General features: G+C 39.1%; 4 long non-coding RNA genes across 7 annotated transcripts; all 4 read right to left on the bottom strand.

Moving 5' to 3' along the window:
* Positions 1 to 3,588: 3,588 nt before the first annotated feature.
* Positions 3,589 to 6,122, bottom strand: LOC111611144. 2 transcript variants are annotated; one of them, XR_002753905.1, is made up of 5 exons: positions 6,053 to 6,122; positions 5,813 to 5,951; positions 4,951 to 5,305; positions 4,672 to 4,848; positions 3,589 to 4,577 (listed from the first exon to the last, which is right to left on the bottom strand). It is a non-coding gene; the product is annotated as an uncharacterized LOC111611144 (long non-coding RNA). The 2 variants fall into 2 exon arrangements; XR_002753904.1 differs by having other exon boundaries at positions 4,672 to 5,305.
* Positions 6,123 to 6,557: 435 nt separating this feature from the next.
* LOC111610763 lies at positions 6,558 to 7,541 on the bottom strand. Its single transcript, XR_002753770.1, has 4 exons — positions 7,193 to 7,541; positions 7,042 to 7,126; positions 6,797 to 6,888; positions 6,558 to 6,695 (listed from the first exon to the last, which is right to left on the bottom strand). It is a non-coding gene; the product is annotated as an uncharacterized LOC111610763 (long non-coding RNA).
* An 8,502-nt stretch (positions 7,542 to 16,043) lies between these two features.
* On the bottom strand, positions 16,044 to 18,372 carry LOC111611108. Of its 2 annotated transcripts, XR_002753885.1 has the most exons (5): positions 18,303 to 18,372; positions 18,063 to 18,201; positions 17,201 to 17,555; positions 16,922 to 17,098; positions 16,044 to 16,827 (listed from the first exon to the last, which is right to left on the bottom strand). It is a non-coding gene; the product is annotated as an uncharacterized LOC111611108 (long non-coding RNA). The 2 variants fall into 2 exon arrangements; XR_002753884.1 differs by having other exon boundaries at positions 16,922 to 17,555.
* Positions 18,373 to 18,536: 164 nt separating this feature from the next.
* Positions 18,537 to 19,735, bottom strand: LOC111611109. 2 transcript variants are annotated; one of them, XR_002753887.1, is made up of 5 exons: positions 19,441 to 19,735; positions 19,290 to 19,374; positions 19,047 to 19,138; positions 18,802 to 18,945; positions 18,537 to 18,621 (listed from the first exon to the last, which is right to left on the bottom strand). It is a non-coding gene; the product is annotated as an uncharacterized LOC111611109 (long non-coding RNA). The 2 variants fall into 2 exon arrangements; XR_002753886.1 differs by lacking the exons at positions 19,290 to 19,374; positions 19,441 to 19,735 and having other exon boundaries at positions 19,047 to 19,165.
* Between the last annotated feature and the right edge of the window lie 3,079 nt (positions 19,736 to 22,814).

Raw genomic sequence — 22,814 nt, 5'->3', positions numbered from 1 at the left:
CCATTTTGCTAATCTTTGTCTTTTAAATACAGAAATAAAACTGATGCGGTGGCTTTAGAACGGCTGAGAGTAAAGCAGACTTCTGTACCCTCGGCCAACAACTCTGATCTCAAAAACATCTTTGCAATTATCCTAATTCTATTTCATGAGCCTTGAAAACAAAACCCAGCTTAATGTCTATTAAAATGTCATCTCCAGATAAAACATTTGAGTTCAGTTTAAAGTCATGGTAAAAGATTTCTGCAAAGGGGATTGATTGAAATAGTTAAATATGGGGTTGAGGGAAATCTGACTTCTCACACTCACATCACTGCTTGTTTCTCTTTAAGTTATGCTGCTCTGACCGTCGATGGACAATAATAATAAATTTAAAGATAATCCAAAGGCTCAAGAGGGACAGAGGTTTAAAAACCACAGAAATGTATGAAGATGTAACTTTAGCAGCACCCAATTAGAGTGGAAGGAAAGCAGGTTTGGGCTGAACTCAAACAGCTTGTGTTTCAGAAAAATGTCCTCCTCATCAAAACTGTGTGCAGTATCATATTTTTAATGCAAGGCATTATCTTAGAAAAGAGAATTCAAAGCCAAACCTGGATAATAACTTCGTTATTAACATTTCCCTACAGTCATTCACCGTGTAGCACTTTTTCCTAAAACAGTCATTAGAACTATGAGGGATAAGAGAAATTTACCTAGAAAGGTTTGAGTTTGTTCAGTGAGTCTGAAGACAAACGTCATGGATTGTTCCATTTTCTAGCAATGATGCCTGGCAATGGGTTCATCTGCATTTAGGGATATTTTTATGTAACTTGTACTGACTGTTGAGGATGTATTTATTTGCTCTTTGACATTCCAACTAATTTTGGATAAGATTTCAGAATGTTGCAAAATTTGGTATTAAATATTTCTCATAGGTTCTTCCATCTTCGTCAGTGAGCAAATACTAAACGGTATCTGGTCCTTTTTTTCACTACAACACAATTCTATATTTAATGGAAACACAGCTGCTCATATTTGGTTTAATGGGACTTTTTAGAAAAATTTTTTCGAGAGTTGTGCCATGAAGTAGTATTGATATGACTAAAGATTGCAGCCTCCACCACTGACCTATAGGACCGTAACATCTTAACATAGATGGCCTCTCTCCCTAATTACTCCTTCTCTCTGCAGACCTGACTCTGTCTCTCTGAAACGTCCCGGTTCTGATTATGTTGTCCCCAACAAAACAAAATTCTCTGACCCTTGTCCCTTTACCCCATTTACCACCCACCCATCCAATTACTCTGTTAGTAGAAAACATAAATGAAAACAAGTCATTAGAACAGAAAACAATTCATTTGTGAACATCATAAAGTGCTTTTCAGTTGCTACTGTCCCTGTTATTTTGCATAACCTTCCTCCACTTCTATATTCTGTCCTAATTTCAGTGTGATAAAATAATACAATCAAGTGAGACTCTCATTGTCACACACCCTTTAAAAATATAGACTTGAAATTTACTCTGTTTCTGAAGTGACAAAAAATATCGAGCTTTTTCACAACTTGCTAGACCCAAACAACTTGTTTATTAAAAAAAATTAATCTCTGATTAAGATTAAGTGCTTATAATAAAGATGTTTGCTTAGAAAACAGAGTCCTCCGTGTAGGCAAACCTGGGTTCAATGCTCACATTTGCCTGCAGTCAGGCACCGTGCAACACATTTTCCATGAAACAGTCATCAAGGAAGAAAAGGCCGAAAATGTTCGAAGCAAACTGGAGAAATTTACCTGGATGACGTCATGCTTGTTCAGCTTCGGTGAGTCTAAAAGAAACACATCATGGAGCCTAGCAACAGTGAGCAATATTTAGCTTAAAAACACATATTTGGAGACATTTAATAAGCCAAGCTATTACAAGCTAAGTGTTCAGTTTACAAGCAAAATATACAGTTCGAAGTATATAGTTAGCAAGCTATTTAGTCAACACATCATTTAGCTTAGAGCTAAATATTTAGCTAATATGCTAATTCGATGTGGTAGTGGTGCCTGCAGTCCAGTAGGTGGACTACCAAAATAAAAGCTAGGACTTTTTATAATTCCTTATACTTGTTTTTAATTCTCTGATACCATGTGTAGAATTTGTGTTTTGTATGTTTTTTTTATGTACAAAACATACAAACTGTATGTGTGTATATGTACATACTGTATGTGTGTGTGTTTTAGTTTTAGCTATTTAACAATTTATTGCACAACTGTTGGTGCTACTACGTAAATGTCCCTATTCAGGATAAATAAATAATTTCTATATATTAGCTAAATATTTACCTCTTAAGTTAGATATTTATCTTTCATTAAACTAATTAAATTGTTTGAAATTGTGACATTTATAAATAAATATGTAACATGGTGAAAATATAGCTTTTCTCTCTTGACAGCAGGGACGATTCTAGGATCTGACCTGTAGGGGTGCTTAGCCCCCAGCAGGGCTGAGACCCAGGAGAAGATATTTGTTTGTGCAGTTTTCTGAATCTAACTCCTTATTTACATACATTCACAAACGAAATTAAGAGACATGTTGTCAGTAATTCATAGAATAAAAGAATAATGTTCATTTTACTCAAAACATATATCTATAAAGAGTAAAATCAGAGAAACTTTTAATTTTTTCCATAAGTGTATATACTCAGTTTAAAATACAATTTCATAATTTCATCATGCCTGCCAACATCTGCTAACATTAATGACAGACAAGCAGCTGTGGAGTGACAGAGCCAGACCCGCAGCAGCCCAGGGGCGGTTCTAGACAGTCCTAGTGTGGTCTGCTCCCCAGGAAATTAACATAAAATCTACTCAAAACTATCTACTCATCTACTTAAAACTTTTACTAAACTTATAGGCTTAATAAACCCAAAACTAGTGTATTATCAAGGTAGAAGGTCAGGTTAAGGACTAGTTTTTCATGCAGCTCTCCATGTCCTGTCAGTTCCTCCCAGGACAAAGTCTGTTTAGATCAGCTTGATCTGTTCCTTTAGACTCCGTGGTAACAGAATGAATGTGAGAAGAGATTATGTATTTGAGGCTATTTTTAAACCATAAAGGATGAACAAATTTTAATGTTTGATCATTAAAATTTGATCAAACATTTTGATTAAATTGTTTGATCAAAACTATTTGATCAAATATAACAAAGTTATATTTTGTTTTGGTACAAACAAAATATAACTTGTTTGTACCAGGCTTCATGCCAATGAGTTTAAATAGCATGAAAAAGAAAATCAAATGATTGTTCTACTGCTCTAAAGCAGATTTACCATCTCAAATGATCCAAATCTGATATCTGAATAAAACCAAAGCAGTGATGGCAAAAAAAGCTTTTATTGAATTTGCTTACAACTTAAATGTTATTTTACTCTACAATCAGCATAATTACTTTCCATGTTTTCACAAGTCAAGTGAAAGTTACACACAAAAATAAAACAGAATACAATAAGTCCAAAAATACATGTATTATATTACATCATAATACATAGAAATAACCTATGACACTGCAAAATATATTACATTCTTTAATATCTTCCTCCCACAACATGATTTTCACACTGTTGTCAGACTTTTCTTTAGCATTGTGATGACTGTGAAATATAAACTTAATCTTTAAGTGATTAACACATTTGTTCAATTTTTACTCTTCAGAAACCAACAAAATGTGTATTTTTGCACTGAGACACAAAACTCTTTTGTAATGACATCAGATTATGCAGCATATCTTCTTCATTCCAAACATTACATGCACATTATTACATAAAAACATACTACCATGACTTTTTTTTAAACAATATTAGTTTCTGGACACAGCAAATGAGCTGAACACATTCTTCAACAGGTTCAGTCCAGGAACAAGCTCATCATCATCATCCTCTCCTGTCTGCAGCCAGATATCTCATCCTCCTCTGACCCACAGCTTTCCTGTCAAGCCTCAGATGTTCCATCTTCCACCTCAGTCATGGACTCTTCTGCTTCCACCAGTTTGTCTTCAACCACATTAGGAGACGCTGCTGCTCCCTTTTGCCTCCACCTCCAACTTTTCTGTATCTAGAAGTCAGGTGAAGAAGCAGCCGGAGAGACTGAACAGGAACGAGGATGCAGGTCCAGATGGTGTCGGTCCCAGAGTCCCTCTGTGGGATTCTGCAGCATCTCTTCAACCTTTGCCTGACCCAAGAGGAGGTTCCGTTGTTGTGGAAGACATCCTGCCTGGTTCCGGTACCGAAGAAAAGTCACCCATCAGTCATAACGACTGTAGACCCGTTGCCCTGGCATCGCACATCATGAAGGTCCTGGAGAGACTCCTGGTGGCCCACTTGAGTAAGCAGACGATCAGATATCAGGACCCCCTGCAGTTTGCTTATCACCGTGGAGTTGGAGTTGATCAGACACCTGCTTCAACAAACCCACTGTCATCTGGACAAAGCAGGCAGCACAGTGAGGATCAGGGTCTTTGGTTCTCAGGTGCATTGAACACAATTCAGCCTGATCTGCTCCGTTAGAAACTCCAGAAGACACAGGTGGAGGCCTCAACAATCACCTGCATCTGTGACTACCTGACAAACAGAATACAGTTTGTGAGACTGAAGGACTGTGTGTCTAACCAGGTGATCAACAACATGGGAACACCACAGGGCACTGTACTCTCACCATTCATTTTCACTCTCTACTGTTCAGACTTCCCGCACAAGTCCAACTTCTGTCATCTACAGAAATACTCAGACGACTCTGCAGTTGTTGTGTGTATCAGAGGAAGACAAGAGGCTGAGTACAGAGATCTGGTGGATCACTTTGTGGCCTGGTGTGGGAACAATCATCTAATCTTGACTGTAAACAAAACAAAGGAGATGGTTGTTGATTTCAGGAGAAACAGGAAACCCTATTTCCATCATGGGAGAAGATGTGGAGGTGGTTCAGGAATATAAATACCTCGGTGTTCATCTGGAACACAGACTGGACTGGAGACGCAACAGTGAAGCCGTCTATAAAAAGAGACAGAGCAGACTGCGCTTCTCGAGGAAGCTACGATCCTTCAAGATTTGCAGCAAGTTGCTGCAGATCTTTAAGTCTGATGCTGAGAGTGTCATCTCTTCTGCTATCATCTGTTGGTGCAGCAGCATCAGAGCCAGGAACCTCAAAAGGCTCAACAATCTGATAAAGAAGGCTGGATTTGTTCTGGTTCTGTTCTGGAGACGACTGGGGAACCTCTGGAGATGATGCAAAGAAGGATTCTTCATAAGAGTCAAGAAAGCTATGGACAACTCTGACCATCCTCTTCATGAGTCTGTATGGTGAAAACAGAGTATCATCAGTCAGAGGGTTCTTCAGATTTGCTGCAATACAGACAGCTACAAAAGACCTTTCCTGCTGCCAGCAATCAGCCATCTGCAATAACATTTGAAGAATCTGAATCTGAGCTACAACTACATTTTATTTCCCTTTGGGATCAATAAAGTCAAAGCATGTTTGGGTAATTCTTGCACACTACTCAAAGTCTGATAGAAAAAAATATTGAACAATTGGAAGTTATGGTGGAAACATTTTTTGTGGTTTCAATGAAATGAAACAAAAAATGTAAAAAAGATAATTAAGTTTAGCTTCTCCTGTGCCGTTTCACATGTTTGCAGCTCGTTTTGCTGTTTGTTGCGCGTTTGCAGTTGTCGGCCACAGTTTCTGATCAAGTCATTATCTCCTCAACTTTCACCATAATCTGTTACAACCAGTAGATGGACGGAGTAACCTGCGTTAAGTGTTGGTCAACTCATGCTTGGTTTGTTATTGAAGGACCTACTTCACATGGTCCTTCTTTATTCTGTGTCCTCAGGTTTCCCCCTGTTGCATCAGGAAACTTCATCTCGGGATTTCCAGCAGGATTTTCTGTGTCTTCTCTCTCCTGATTGGTTCAGTGCTGTTGTCTTGTCTCAGTTATGCTGGAGAATCATCACATAATAATACACACATGCCTTTATCTCTGTCTAAATAATAGATGATTGAAAGAGACTTTCTGATCAAATCATCATTATGTCCTCACCTTTTCCACAATCTCTTACAACCAGTAGATCAGCAGGTGGAGCAGGTCTTCTGCTTTAATTGTTGGTCAGCTCCAGTCATGTGACATGAGTTGACGGAGAAATGAAATAAAGAGAAAACATAACAGGATTAAAAAACTGAGAATATACATCTACAGAAAAAAGAAAAAGTTAGAATTTTGACCTCAATTTCATCCATATTTAAAATTGCTAAAATTGAAAATATGTTTTCTTACTTTTTTTGTCAACAGGGTTCTCTTATCTTCCTCCATCTGACTGGTGGTGTTGAAGGTGGAGGTTTACCGGCTGAGGACATCCAACCTGAAATGATCAGAGACATTATTGATCTGCAGACTCTGAATCTGGGATCAGAAACCAACGCTGGGTTCTCTACAATGTTTCTAAATTTGCTTAATATTCAACATCTTACTGATGAACAGGTGAAATTTCAGCATAGGATTTTATGGCAATGCTTGATTTGTTATTGAAGGACCTACTCATATGATGTCTGTCTCTTTATTCTGTGTCCTCAGGTGTCCCCCCGTTGCATCAGGAAACTTCATCTCAGGATTTTCTGTGTCCCTTCAGTCCTCTGTGTCTTCTCTCTCCTGATTGGTCCAGCGCTGTTGTCTTGTCTCAGTGATGCTGAAGAATCAACACATGATCAGACACACTTTCCTTAATCTCTGTCTAAATAACAGATCACTGGACCAGACTCTCTGATCAATTCATGAACATGTCCTCACCATTTATAAAATCTACTAGAACCAGTAGATCAGCAGGTCCTCTACTCTATTCCTGATCCTCCTTCCATCAGCTCAAACTCATCAAAGCTCTGCTGTTATGAAAGGACTCAATAAATAAAAAAACACACAAAACAAAAGTGTCGGTGAGGAGAAAGTACAGCAGAAAAGAGGAAATAGGTTTGAATATTGACCTCAACCTCCTGCATGTTAAAAAATTGTTGTTGTGTAAAAGTATATGTCCTTACATTTTTTTTCAACTGGGTTCTCTTATCTTCCTCCATCTGACTGGTGGTGTTGAAGGTGGAGATTTACAGGCTGACGAGATCCAACCTGAAATGATCAGAGAATCAGAGATCTGCCACCAGTATCATGTGAAAGTGGAATGCAAAAACTTACAAGCAGTGTGAAAAACAAGGGATCCAGAAGGCAGGAACCACATGGACAACGATGAAAGGATCCAGCGATGAGCAGCTAAAACCTGAAAGATTAAAAACTGGGAGACTGGATTAGTAGAGAAACAGGACAGAATAATTCACTATATTGGAGAGCAGCGTGTAGGGAAGCATCACTATTACACCGTGAAACATGGGGGAGTTGAGAGGAAAACACAAAGATGAAGAAAAGCCCTGGTGCAAGGCGCTACCTAAGACTTCCTCAGTCCTGTCAGAATCCTTATCATCTAAAATACTAAATCTAGCAGCGGGATAAAGTAAAGCCCCGGTGCAAGGCGCTACCTAAGGCGTCCACAGGCTTGCTAGAAACCCATTGGCTTTAATAAAAAACATGAGAGAAATGATGATGTCCTAATGTGACTTCCCAAATAGGTCTTCAGTTTTTACGGATCCCAATCTAATCAGAGTCACTTGACAAGACGCAGTGAGGTCTAAACCAAACGTTTCTGGAACTCTCTCTTCCTGTAATTCCACTAGATGTTGAAGGTATTGCTGCCTCTTCTGTGTCCAGTTCAGCCTCCAACCAGGAACAGAAGCTAGAGGGTGACAAAGTTGGACTATCACAGCGTGTTGATGGTGAAGGACTGAAAATGCGGGGTGACAGAATGGGATCCTCATATAGCATCGTTGGTGGGAGACTGGAAACACTGGGTGACAAAATGGGATCTTCATAGTGCATCAATGTTGAGGGACTGAGGACGGGGGATGAAAAAACAGGACTTTTACGTGCCATTATACACGAGGGACTGAGGACGGGGGATGACAAAATAGGATATTCACATGGTGTCCAAGGTGAGAGACCGAGGACAGGTGGTAACACAAAGGCATCTTCATCATAGGGAAAGGACGGGACACTATACTTGATCCTCTTGGCGGCAAGCTCATCTTCATCATAGCGTATTGATAGTGAAGGGCTGAAAACGCGGGGTGACAAAACGGGATCTTCAAAGTGCATCAAAGTTGCGGGACTGAGGACAGGGAATGGCAATCCAGGATCCTCACACGACTTCCAAGGTGAGAGACTGAGGACAGGTGGTAACACAATGGGATCTTCATCATCGGACGGGACACTATACTTGGTCCTCTTGGCGGCAAGCTCCTCTTCAGCAACAGTGTCCCTAGGCCTCTTGGCTGGGAGCTTCACTTCAGCAACACTGTCCCTGGTCACAGATGTCACATGAGCCGCGTCCTCTTTCAAACCTACCTGATGACTAGGTTTTGATGGTGGGTTGTCCTCCTTCGCAGCATCCACCTTCTTCGTTGTTCTCCTGGACTTCTCTGGATGCAAAATGGGCTCTTCCTGTGAAGTACAAGGAGCCATGTCTTCTTTGGGCTTCCGAGCCACCCCAATGTCTTGTATGTATCTGAAATTTGGGGGAAGAATCTCAGGCAGCTGTGACGCAACATCGGCCAGACTACTGTCACCGGAGTCCAGCTGATCAACCGTCGATTTCAGAAGTTTCAATGCCTCTTCAAGTACTCCTATGCCCCACAGAAATTTAATGTTTGGTCCAAGGACCTGGACAACCCGAAATCGAGATTTAAAGTCCTGGTCTCCATTACCTACCTCGTCTTCGCTCGAGCTGGTAGTAGAGCTACCACTGGAGCTGGTAGTAGAGCTACCACTGGAGCTGGTAGTAGAGCTACCACTGGAGCTGGTAGTAGAGCTACCACTGGAGCTGGTACTATTGCTATCACAGGAGCTGGTAGAACAGTCCACAAACTGCGGAGATGAACTATACCTCAACTCCTCTCCATGGTCTTCAGAAACCGTGTCGGCTTCATTTAACCACAACTTACCTTGTTCCTTACCATTATCAGGATGTCCCTCCAACATTGGGGATCCATCTGCTGGAAGCGCCATGGTATGGGCTGTGAAGAAAAAAAACAAAGCAAAAAAAGCTATAATTCTGTATCTTGAAAAAATCACAAAAGTCCAAAGCAATGTTTAGAGGGAACACTGAAATATATATTTATATATTAATTTATATAGCACATTTTCAGCAACAAGGCAATACAAAGTGCTTATGTGTGCATGATGCCTCAAAGTCTTATTATCACATGTTAATATTCCTCCAAATGGCTCAGTTATGGCTGAAGGTAGTGTTATGAAATAAATTACATCAGCCTGAAGATCATGGCTGCACACAACCCAGCAATAAACTCAGAGGAATGTTCACACAATTATATTGCTCCAAATGCTTCTTTCAATATGACCATCTCCATGGAGACAAAAAACATCAACAAAATGGATTCTCTAAAAGTAATTCTCTCAAACTAAAATAAAAAGTTTTCCAATCACCACACCACTATTAATATTGCAGACGCTTTCTGAAAATGTAATCAGCGTGAAAATATATTACAGCTCCAAACATGCAAAGGACCAACACAGCATTTCGTAAACAACTAATTATTGAAAACTCCTCTTTCTTAGAAAAAGCAAACTAATAAGTTTAAATATAAACTAAACTACTTAGAAATAATACAGGAGAAATATATATCTAAAACATTTCTAATATTCAAGTATTAAGGTTTTATTTCAAGCAACGTATCCAAGGAGACCAAATGTGTTATTGAGGCATTTTTTGAAACCTGGACCAGGCACTGACCACTTATTCCAAAGATCTGAATAAAACAAAACAGATTTTCTAAAACCAGAACTAACTTTTTAAACCACATAAACCGTGTCAAACCCCCACAATCCTCCAAGATTTTAACTAACAAATGAATCACAACTGGACCAACTGAACCTGAGATGATTGTTTTTCTAATGAATTTTAACATTCACTGTTAACATTCAAGTAACTTCTGAAAATGATATGTCACTAAAATGCAAAGGAACAAAAGGCTGTTTTTCTGGTCTTGAGTAATTACAATAAACTAAATAATTTAGTTACTTTGTAAACTCAACAGGCACACATTGATTGTTCTTTAATGATTTTTTATAAGAATAAAGTTGTATGTTGTTATTTAATCAATGTATCCATGGAGACTACACATACCACATTTTTCAAAAAGCTGGTTCCAAAACTTCTTTCAAACCAAAACAACTACAAACAGCATTACTGACATTTTCCAAAATGTCAAATAACTAGCATATGAATCACAATACAAATTCAACTAACTCACAAATATGTTGCAGCCCAAAAATGCAAATTATGCCTTCCTAAACAAAGAGTCAGAATTCATCAAAGCTGACTTTAACCAACTCAAATAATGTTTTTTTTCCTTTTAATTTAATTAGTTCACTAATTTGACTATAATTCAAACTAAACACACATATTAAAGTCTATCATTAAATAGGAGGAGGCACATGTTTGCAAAGTGTTTCTTAATTTTTTATTGAAGTCTTTTTAAATAATGTCACCAATGTATCCATGGAAACTAAATATGTTTGTTTAGGCATTTATCAAAAAAAAAAAGAGGACAAAGAACCATCCAGTTTACCAAGAATTGGACACCAAAGTCATCAAACCTGAAACTCTTAGACAAAGAAACAAACACACCAACATGTCCCTATCTTGAAAAAATAAAGAAACTAAACAATTAAATTATTGGCTATTATAAGGGTAAATACTAATTTTTAAATGTCTTTTAAAAATAATATTAAAGGCATTTCATTTTGCGTATCCATGGAAACAATGGAGTGTTTATCACGCATTTTTCAAAAAATAACGGTCAAAAAACAAGCAAATTTTTCAGGAATTTGACGTTAATTTAACTAATTTGACTATAATTCAGTAAAATACATATATTTCTTAAATCACTACATCACAGTTTAACATTATTGACATTTCCAGCGAAATTCAGCGAAGAAAAAGGCTCATTAGTTAAGAACGATCTATGCTAGCAACGAATGCTAATCGTCTATTTTTTCTACAGCAGTCAGTATTTCTTTAAAACACACACACACAAACACAAAATAAACTAAACAAGTCACTAATATCTTTGTAATAACTTGCTTTCGTTTATTAAAAATAGTAGAAGAATGATTTAACCTTCCAGCTGTTCACCCTGCTGGTGCTTCTCCTGGCCAGGAACCGTCTTTCGCAGGTTTGTTATCCACGGGCTTCTTCAGCAAGTGCGTATTTCAGCAAGCGCTTCTTTAGCAAGTTTTGCACAGCAGACTTCTCGACAAGCTCAAACCGTCCGAGGCTTTAAAGGCTCCTTCAGGCGTCTCTCTCAAAAGTCCCGTCGCAAAGGGGGAAGAATTCAGAAGGTCAGCGTCTTTTATAGTGTTGACAACGCTAACGTCGTTTCCATGACTTTCATTGACGAATGCACGCACTGGTGCGTCAGAGAAATTGGAGCGCAAATAACGCAGATAATACAAGTCTCGCGTTGTCTTGTTTATCACTCCGTATGCTGCCACCTACTGGCCAACCAGTCTAAGTTCACAAAGACATTTATAAAACTTACTACTGGTGCGACATTATATTTCTGCTTTCATTCTTAACTATGTCAGTTTCGGACATGGGAAACTTTTCTCTGCCGTGAAGCCTAGATTGGAAGAAAAATTCAAATTCAAAATTCAATTCAAAAATACTTTATTGATCCAAAAGAAAAATTAAATGTTGTAGCTCATGTCATGAAGTGCGGGTGAGGCAGACGCAGCAGACCCAGGTAAGATGAATAGTTGATTTTTAATCCAGGAACACAGTCCAATCAACGGGCAGCACGGCCGAGCAGAAGCCAGGGCTCGACGCCGGTAGCAACCGTTAAAACGAATGGTTAACACGAAGGACTCGGAACACATTAGACGAGGATCCGACAGAGACGCTGAGACACAGGTGACATTAAATACCCGGGAGGGTAATCACAGAAAGAGACACACCTGGGAAACAATCAAGGGGAAGACAGGACAACACGGGGACACAGAAAACTCTAAATAAGTACACAGAAAACACAGAACATGACAGCTCATCAATTCAGATTCTTCAAAGAGTTATTGTAGATGGCTGATTACTGTTGACAGGAATTTTTTTTGTAGCGGTCTGTATTGCAGCATTTTGAAGAAGACTGACTGATGACTCTCTGCCCAGCTAGCATCAGACAACGTCCACTGAACGTCCACCGACGACGTTCTCCGAATGTCAAAATGAACCACCACAAGATGTCCGCCGGATGTTCGTTGACATTCGCAGTAGGTCAAAATAAAATGCTATATGGTTCTGCTAGATCTGTACAAATGCTAATATGACAGCAATTTCATTGGAGTGCAAGGTTTTCAATTGGAACAGTTGCCTTCCATTTCCTAGGGATATTAATCCAATCTTGTAACAAATTGGAAAATTGATGACAGCCACTTAAAACACTTGGCAAAGAATTTATTAATTTTACAGTATTAAAATTAAAGACTACCAAAGACAAAATATGATAAAGGGCTACATTTATTTATACATAAACATATGAACAAAAAAGACAGTAATGAAACCTTCCTTAGAACAAAGTACAACTGTACAGTATACATTTTAATACAATGGGTTTTCAGAAAAGACATTCACAATCGGGCTGAAACGATTCCTGGCTGGTGGATGAGTTTCTGAGTGTGACGAACGAAGGTGTCAAATTTCGTTGCTAACAAGGACACAAAAGCTATAAATGGCTGGGCAAGGCATACCTGTCAAGTCTCCCGTTTTGGCAGGGAAACTACCATTTTTTATCCCTCTTCTCGAAAAAAATTTTTTATAACCATTTTTCTGTAAATATCCCATATTGCTCTCCCCCCTGTCTTATGTTTGTACTCTGGTCTACCGGTCGTGTCTCCCCCCCAACACGCTTACGTTCGCCTCTAATCGAACATAACCCTCTATCTCCAAGCCCCCAACTCCAGACGACATTTCCCGTATTCTCAAACCCAAAGTGTGGCAGGTACTGGGCAAGGTGAGAATTCATCTATTGAACTGACTGAAGATGAATACATGAACTAAAAGCTGGAGTATAGACATTTTTATAAGCGTATTTGTGAGCCCGCCCCTATTATTAAATTGAATATTATGTCAGATTTTTGTACAACTTCTCTTTAGGTTAACTTAGAAAGTGAGCTATTATTGTTACGAGTTAATTTTCTAAGCTACAACAAAGTAACTGATACAGACGCTCAAATGTGAAAAATTAGACTGATGTTGGTAACCGATAGTAACACTGCTGTTATGTTAGATTTACCAATATTTTATTTGATCAATTTTCTGTATCCGATTACTCAATTAATCCTAAGAATAATCGATATATTACTCAATTACTAAAATATATATTTACAGCAGCCCTAATTCACAATAATAATAAATAGAGGCAAAGTCAGCATTTAAAAACCAACCACTGCTTAAAAATCTGATTTTAAAAGAGATATTTACATCAGAACTGGTGTAATGAGCATCGACACATGCACAAAATAATAATAAAACCAACAAAAACAAACCAAACAACCTTGAACATTCTTAAAACTGTTTTGGTTTTCTGAATCTGACCCTTGGTTCTTTGCTACAGCCCCTGAAAACAGACAATATATATATATTTTAAACTGAGATGTGTATTATAGAGAAATGCTTTATGGTTTTGTGTATTCTGAAACCAACAAAATGTGTGTTTTGTCAGCACAGGGGCGGTTCTAGAACGGCGGTTCTAGACAGTCCTAGTGTGGTCTGGTCCCAAGGAAATTAAAATAAAATCTTAATTTTTATTTTAAGATTTTATCAAAATCTTAAAATAAGATTTTATTTTGAGATTTTAAGAAACTATCTAGTTTTAAGTAGATAGTTTTCACTATCTACTTAAAACTTTTACTAAATCTATAGGATTAATAAACCCAAAACCAGTTTATTATCAAGGTAGAAGGTGTTTATTTGAAAATCATACTTAGAAATTGCATTATCCTCATTTTTATCTGAACGTCTTGTGGCTGTTGGCCTTTTTTCTTTCAACAAGAATGAACGTCCATCTGGAAAAGTAGACATGATGAGTCGGGGTTTTACTATTCAATCTTCTGTTGTCTGAACTCGACAAGCCACAAAATGGTGTTTTAAAGGTTTTGCTTGTAACCTGAAACTTCACAGGAAGAATGGAATCATGTTTTCTGAGCATTAGCATGTCATCAGTCTGATAGGAACAACAAACATAAAAGCTACTCTAACTCTGATATGGCATCTTACCTCATCAGTGACATTTACTTATATATAATACAGTGGAACATTGACTACACCTACGATTTTAGCATATAAATGATGGGAGATACAAGAGCTGGTTTACTTTACCTGACTTGGGATTTGTCACCCCAAACACATCAGAGTCTTCCACTGAAACATTTTAGGCAAACTCCCGGCTCTCTGCATTGTGGGCCACAGGGGGCAGGAAAAGGCCTCGGTACTCAACATACATGGACGATGACATGAGGACTGATCCCAGGGAGCCGAAGGCTTACAGGCTGCAGGTACCTGCTCCGTCTGGAGGTAGTTGTTGTCTCTGCTCTCTCTCCTGGTCTGTACTCATGATCTGCAGAGGGCAGAGCCTCTTTTTTTTTCTTGTGCAGCGTTCTGAATGGCGGCCCTGTGCTGCACGTCATCGGCTTTTCTAATTTATGGATTGGAACTATGATATGTTGATTCTGTTTAGAAAGATGATTTGCTCTGGTTCTGCTGTTACTAAAGCAAATCTATTTAGCCTTTCGGTTCAAGAAAAACTGTAGGTGACAGTGAAAGGTCTGACTAGGACTGACAATACTTCTCCAGTCAATGTGTCAGAGATCACAAACATGACTCAATCAATACATTTTTATGACAGGCTAAATGTGTCTTGGGCATTGATTGTTGATATTTTTTGTTCAATGGCTCCCTTGTTCTTTTTTTTGTAAATATGTTTCTTAATCTTTTTTTCATTTGTTTTTGTCCATTATTCTTTTCACACCCATATTCTCCATGTGCTTTTATCCTTTAACTCTTTTTTCATGCAGCTCTCCATGTCCTGTCAGTTCCTCCCAGGACAAAGTCTGTTTAGATCAGCTTGATCTGTTCCTTTAGACTCCGTGGTAACAGAATGAATGTGAGAAGAGATTATGTATTTGAGGCTATTTTTAAACCATAAAGGATGAACAAATTTTAATGTTTGATCATTAAAATTTGATCAAACATTTTGATTAAATTGTTTGATCAAAACTATTTGATCAAATATAACAAAGTTATATTTTGTTTTGGTACAAACAAAATATAACTTGTTTGTACCAGGCTTCATGCCAATGAGTTTAAATAGCATGAAAAAGAAAATCAAATGATTGTTCTACTGCTCTAAAGCAGATTTACCATCTTAAATGATCCAAATCTGATATCTGAATAAAACCAAAGCAGTGATGGCAAAAAAAAGCTTTTATTGAATTTGCTTACAACTTAAATGTTATTTTACTCTACAATCAGCATAATTACTTTCCATGTTTTCACAAGTCAAGTGAAAGTTACACACAAAAATAAAACAGAATACAATAAGTCCAAAAATACATGTATTATATTACATCATAATACATAGAAATAACCTATGACACTGCAAAATATATTACATTCTTTAATATCTTCTTTCCACAACATGATTTTCACACTGTTGTCAGACTTTTCTTTAGCATTGTGATGACTGTGAAATATAAACTTAATCTTTAAGTGATTAACACATTTGTTCAATTTTTACTCTTCAGAAACCAACAAAATGTGTATTTTTGCACTGAGACACAAAACTCTTTTGTAATGACATCAGATTATGCAGCATATCTTCTTCATTCCAAACATTACATGCACATTATTACATAAAAACATGCTACCATGACTTTTTTTTAAACAATATTAGTTTCTGGACAGAGCAAATGAGCTGAACACATTCTTCAACAGGTTCAGTCCAGGAACAAGCTCATCATCATCATCCTCTCCTGTCTGCAGCCAGATATCTCATCCTCCTCTGACCCACAGCTTTCCTGTCAAGCCTCAGATGTTCCATCTTCCACCTCAGTCATGGACTCTTCTGCTTCCACCAGTTTGTCTTCAACCACATTAGGAGACGCTGCTGCTCCCTTTTGCCTCCACCTCCAACTTTTCTGTATCTAGAAGTCAGGTGAAGAAGCAGCCGGAGAGACTGAACAGGAACGAGGATGCAGGTCCAGATGGTGTCGGTCCCAGAGTCCCTCTGTGGGATTCTGCAGCATCTCTTCAACCTTTGCCTGACCCAAGAGGAGTTTCCGTTGTTGTGGAAGACATCCTGCCTGGTTCCGGTACCGAAGAAAAGTCACCCATCAGTCATAACGACTGTAGACCCGTTGCCCTGGCATCGCACATCATGAAGGTCCTGGAGAGACTCCTGGTGGCCCACTTGAGTAAGCAGACGATCAGATATCAGGACCCCCTGCAGTTTGCTTATCACCGTGGAGTTGGAGTTGATCAGACACCTGCTTCAACAAACCCACTGTCATCTGGACAAAGCAGGCAGCACAGTGAGGATCAGGGTCTTTGGTTCTCAGGTGCATTGAACACAATTCAGCCTGATCTGCTCCGTTAGAAACTCCAGAAGACACAGGTGGAGGCCTCAACAATCACCTGCATCTGTGACTACCTGACAAACAGAATACAGTTTGTGAGACTGAAGGACTGTGTGTCTAACCAGGTGGTCAACAACATGGGAACACCACAGGGCACTGTACTCTCACCATTCATTTTCACTCTCTACTGTTCAGACTTCCCGCACAAGTCCAACTTCTGTCATCTACAGAAATACTCAGACGACTCTGCAGTTGTTGTGTGTATCAGAGGAAGACAAGAGGCTGAGTACAGAGATCTGGTGGATCACTTTGTGGCCTGGTGTGGGAACAATCATCTAATCTTGACTGTAAACAAAACAAAGGAGATGGTTGTTGATTTCAGGAGAAACAGGAAACCCTATTTCCATCATGGGAGAAGATGTGGAGGTGGTTCAGGAATATAAATACCTCGGTGTTCATCTGGAACACAGACTGGACTGGAGACGCAACAGTGAAGCCGTCTATAAAAAGAGACAGAGCAGACTGCGCTTCTCGAGGAAGCTACGATCCTTCAAGATTTGCAGCAAGTTGCTGCAGATCTTTAAGTCTGATGCTGAGAGTGTCATCTCTTCTGCTATCATCTGTTGGTGCAGCAGCATCAGAGCCAGGAACCTCAAAAGGCTCAACAATCTGATAAAGAAGGCTGGATTTGTTCTGGTTCTGTTCTGGAGACGACTGGGGAACCTCTGGAGATGATGCAAAGAAGGATTCTTCATAAGAGTCAAGAAAGCTATGGACAACTCTGACCATCCTCTTCATGAGTCTGTATGGTGAAAACAGAGTATCATCAGTCAGAGGGTTCTTCAGATTTGCTGCAATACAGACAGCTACAAAAGACCTTTCCTGCTGCCAGCAATCAGCCATCTGCAATAACATTTGAAGAATCTGAATCTGAGCTACAACTACATTTTATTTCCCTTTGGGATCAATAAAGTCAAAGCATGTTTGGGTAATTCTTGCACACTACTCAAAGTCTGATAGAAAAAAATATTGAACAATTGGAAGTTATGGTGGAAACATTTTTTGTGGTTTCAATGAAATGAAACAAAAAATGTAAAAAAGATAATTAAGTTTAGCTTCTCCTGTGCCGTTTCACATGTTTGCAGCTCGTTTTGCTGTTTGTTGCGCGTTTGCAGTTGTCGGCCACAGTTTCTGATCAAGTCATTATCTCCTCAACTTTCACCATAATCTGTTACAACCAGTAGATGGACGAAGTAACCTGCGTTAAGTGTTGGTCAACTCATGCTTGGTTTGTTATTGAAGGACCTACTTCACATGGTCCTTCTTTATTCTGTGTCCTCAGGTTTCCCCCTGTTGCATCAGGAAACTTCATCTCGGGATTTCCAGCAGGATTTTCTGTGTCTTCTCTCTCCTGATTGGTTCAGTGCTGTTGTCTTGTCTCAGTTATGCTGGAGAATCATCACATAATAATACACACATGCCTTTATCTCTGTCTAAATAATAGATGATTGAAAGAGACTTTCTGATCAAATCATCATGATGTCCTCACCTTTTCCACAATCTCTTACAACCAGTAGATCAGCAGGTGGAGCAGGTCTTCTGCTTTAATTGTTGGTCAGCTCCAGTCATGTGACATGAGTTGACGGAGAAATGAAATAAAGAGAAAACATAACAGGATTAAAAAACTGAGAATATACATCTACAGAAAAAAGAAAAAGTTAGAATTTTGACCTCAATTTCATCCATATTTAAAATTGCTAAAATTGAAAATATGTTTTCTTACTTTTTTTGTCAACAGGGTTCTCTTATCTTCCTCCATCTGACTGGTGGTGTTGAAGGTGGAGGTTTACCGGCTGAGGACATCCAACCTGAAATGATCAGAGACATTATTGATCTGCAGACTCTGAATCTGGGATCAGAAACCAACGCTGGGTTCTCTACAATGTTTCTAAATTTGCTTAATATTCAACATCTTACTGATGAACAGGTGAAATTTCAGCATAGGATTTTATGGCAATGCTTGATTTGTTATTGAAGGACCTACTCACATGATGTCTGTCTCTTTATTCTGTGTCCTCAGGTGTCCCCCCGTTGCATCAGGAAACTTCATCTCAGGATTTTCTGTGTCCCTTCAGTCCTCTGTGTCTTCTCTCTCCTGATTGGTCCAGCGCTGTTGTCTTGTCTCAGTGATGCTGAAGAATCAACACATGATCAGACACACTTTCCTTAATCTCTGTCTAAATAACAGATCACTGGACCAGACTCTCTGATCAATTCATGAACATGTCCTCACCATTTATAAAATCTACTAGAACCAGTAGATCAGCAGGTCCTCTACTCTATTCCTGATCCTCCTTCCATCAGCTCAAACTCATCAAAGCTCTGCTGTTATGAAAGGACTCAATAAATAAAAAAACACAAAACAAAAGTGTCGGTGAGGAGAAAGTACAGCAGAAAAGAGGAAATAGGTTTGAATATTGACCTCAACCTCCTGCATGTTAAAAAATTGTTGTTGTGTAAAAGTATATGTCCTTACATTTTTTTTCAACTGGGTTCTCTTATCTTCCTCCATCTGACTGGTGGTGTTGAAGGTGGAGATTTACAGGCTGACGAGATCCAACCTGAAATGATCAGAGAATCAGAGATCTGCCACCAGTATCATGTGAAAGTGGAATGCAAAAACTTACAAGCAGTGTGAAAAACAAGGGATCCAGAAGGCAGGAACCACATGGACAACGATGAAAGGATCCAGCGATGAGCAGCTAAAACCTGAAAGATTAAAAACTGGGAGACTGGATTAGTAGAGAAACAGGACAGAATAATTCACTATATTGGAGAGCAGCGTGTAGGGAAGCATCACTATTACACCGTGAAACATGGGGGAGTTGAGAGGAAAACACAAAGATGAAGAAAAGCCCTGGTGCAAGGCGCTACCTAAGACTTCCTCAGTCCTGTCAGAATCCTTATCATCTAAAATACTAAATCTAGCAGCGGGATAAAGAAAAGCCCCGGTGCAAGGCGCTACCTAAGACTTCCTCAGTCCTGTCAGAATCCTTGTCATCTAAAATACTAAATCTAGCAGCGGGATAAAGAAAAGCCCCGGTGCAAGGCGCTACCTAAGGCGTCCACAGGCTTGCTAGAAACCCATTGGCTTTAATAAAAAACATGAGAGAAATGATGATGTCCTAATGTGACTTCCCAAATAGGTCTTCAGTTTTTACGGATCCCAATCTAATCAGAGTCACTTGACAAGACGCAGTGAGGTCTAAACCAAACGTTTCTGGAACTCTCTCTTCCTGTAATTCCACTAGATGTTGAAGGTATTGCTGCCTCTTCTGTGTCCAGTTCAGCCTCCAACCAGGAACAGAAGCTAGAGGGTGACAAAGTTGGACTATCACAGCGTGTTGATGGTGAAGGACTGAAAATGCGGGGTGACAGAATGGGATCCTCATATAGCATCGTTGGTGGGAGACTGGAAACACTGGGTGACAAAATGGGATCTTCATTGTGCATCAATGTTGAGGGACTGAGGACGGGGGATGAAAAAACAGGACTTTTACGTGCCATTATACACGAGGGACTGAGGACGGGGGATGACAAAATAGGATATTCACATGATGTCCAAGGTGAGAGACCGAGGACAGGTGGTAACACAAAGGCATCTTCATCATAGGGAAAGGACGGGACACTATACTTGATCCTCTTGGCGGCAAGCTCATCTTCATCATAGCGTGTTGATAGTGAAGGGCTGAAAACGCGGGGTGACAAAACGGGATCTTCATAGTGCATCAAAGTTGCGGGACTGAGGACGGGGAATGGCAATCCAGGGTCCTCACACGACTTCCAAGGTGAGAGACTGAGGACAGGTGGTAACACAATGGGATCTTCATCATCGGACGGGACACTATACTTGGTCCTCTTGGCGGCAAGCTCCTCTTCAGCAACAGTGTCCCTAGGCCTCTTGGCTGGGAGCTTCACTTCAGCAACACTGTCCCTGGTCACAGATGTCACATGAGCCGCGTCCTCTTTCAAACCTACCTGATGACTAGGTTTTGATGGTGGGTTGTCCTCCTTCGCAGCATCCACCTTCTTCGTTGTTCTCCTGGACTTCTCTGGATGCAAAATGGGCTCTTCCTGTGAAGTACAAGGAGCCATGTCTTCTTTGGGCTTCCGAGCCACCCCAATGTCTTGTATGTATCTGAAATTTGGGGGAAGAATCTCAGGCAGCTGTGACGCAACATCGGCCAGACTACTGTCACCGGAGTCCAGCTGATCAACCGTCGATTTCAGAAGTTTCAATGCCTCTTCAAGTACTCCTATGCCCCACAGAAATTTAATGTTTGGTCCAAGGACCTGGACAACCCGAAATCGAGATTTAAAGTCCTGGTCTCCATTACCTACCTCGTCTTCGCTCGAGCTGGTAGTAGAGCTACCACTGGAGCTGGTAGTAGAGCTACCACTGGAGCTGGTAGTAGAGCTACCACTGGAGCTGGTAGTAGAGCTACCACTGGAGCTGGTACTATTGCTATCACAGGAGCTGGTAGAACAGTCCACAAACTGCGGAGATGAACTATACCTCAACTCCTCTCCATGGTCTTCAGAAACCGTGTCGGCTTCATTTAACCACAACTTACCTTGTTCCTTACCATTATCAGGATGTCCCTCCAACATTGGGGATCCATCTGCTGGAAGCGCCATGGTATGGGCTGTGAAGAAAAAAAACAAAGCAAAAAAAGCTATAATTCTGTATCTTGAAAAAATCACAAAAGTCCAAAGCAATGTTTAGAGGGAACACTGAAATATATATTTATATATTAATTTATATAGCACATTTTCAGCAACAAGGCAATACAAAGTGCTTATGTGTGCATGATGCCTCAAAGTCTTATTATCACATGTTAATATTCCTCCAAATGGCTCAGTTATGGCTGAAGGTAGTGTTATGAAATAAATTACATCAGCCTGAAGATCATGGCTGCACACAACCCAGCAATAAACTCAGAGGAATGTTCACACAATTATATTGCTCCAAATGCTTCATTCAATATGACCATCTCCATGGAGACAAAAAACATCAACAAAATGGATTCTCTAAAAGTAATTCTCTCAAACTAAAATAAAAAGTTTTCCAATCACCACACCACTATTAATATTGCAGACGCTTTCTGAAAATGTAATCAGCGTGAAAATATATTACAGCTCCAAACATGCAAAGGACCAACACAGCATTTCGTAAACAACTAATTATTGAAAACTCCTCTTTCTTAGAAAAAGCAAACTAATAAGTTTAAATATAAACTAAACTACTTAGAAATAATACAGGAGAAATATATATCTAAAACATTTCTAATATTCAAGTATTAAGGTTTTATTTCAAGCAACGTATCCAAGGAGACCAAATGTGTTATTGAGGCATTTTTTGAAACCTGGACCAGGCACTGACCACTTATTCCAAAGATCTGAATAAAACAAAACAGATTTTCTAAAACCAGAACTAACTTTTTAAACCACATAAACCGTGTCAAACCCCCACAATCCTCCAAGATTTTAACTAACAAATGAATCACAACTGGACCAACTGAACCTGAGATGATTGTTTTTCTAATGAATTTTAACATTCACTGTTAACATTCAAGTAACTTCTGAAAATGATATGTCACTAAAATGCAAAGGAACAAAAGGCTGTTTTTCTGGTCTTGAGTAATTACAATAAACTAAATAATTTAGTTACTTTGTAAAATCAACAGGCACACATTGATTGTTCTTTAATGATTTTTTATAAGAATAAAGTTGTATGTTGTTATTTAATCAATGTATCCATGGAGACTACACATACCACATTTTTCAAAAAGCTGGTTCCAAAACTTCTTTCAAACCAAAACAACTACAAACAGCATTACTGACATTTTCCAAAATGTCAAATAACTAGCATATGAATCACAATACAAATTCAACTAACTCACAAATATGTTGCAGCCCAAAAATGCAAATTATGCCTTCCTAAACAAAGAGTCAGAATTCATCAAAGCTGACTTTAACCAACTCAAATAATGTTTTTTTT

This window comes from Xiphophorus maculatus, chromosome 14 (genome assembly GCF_002775205.1).
Source record: "Xiphophorus maculatus strain JP 163 A chromosome 14, X_maculatus-5.0-male, whole genome shotgun sequence".
NCBI lineage: Eukaryota > Metazoa > Chordata > Actinopteri > Cyprinodontiformes > Poeciliidae > Xiphophorus > Xiphophorus maculatus.
This window is presented reverse-complemented; position numbering and strand designations above follow the sequence as displayed.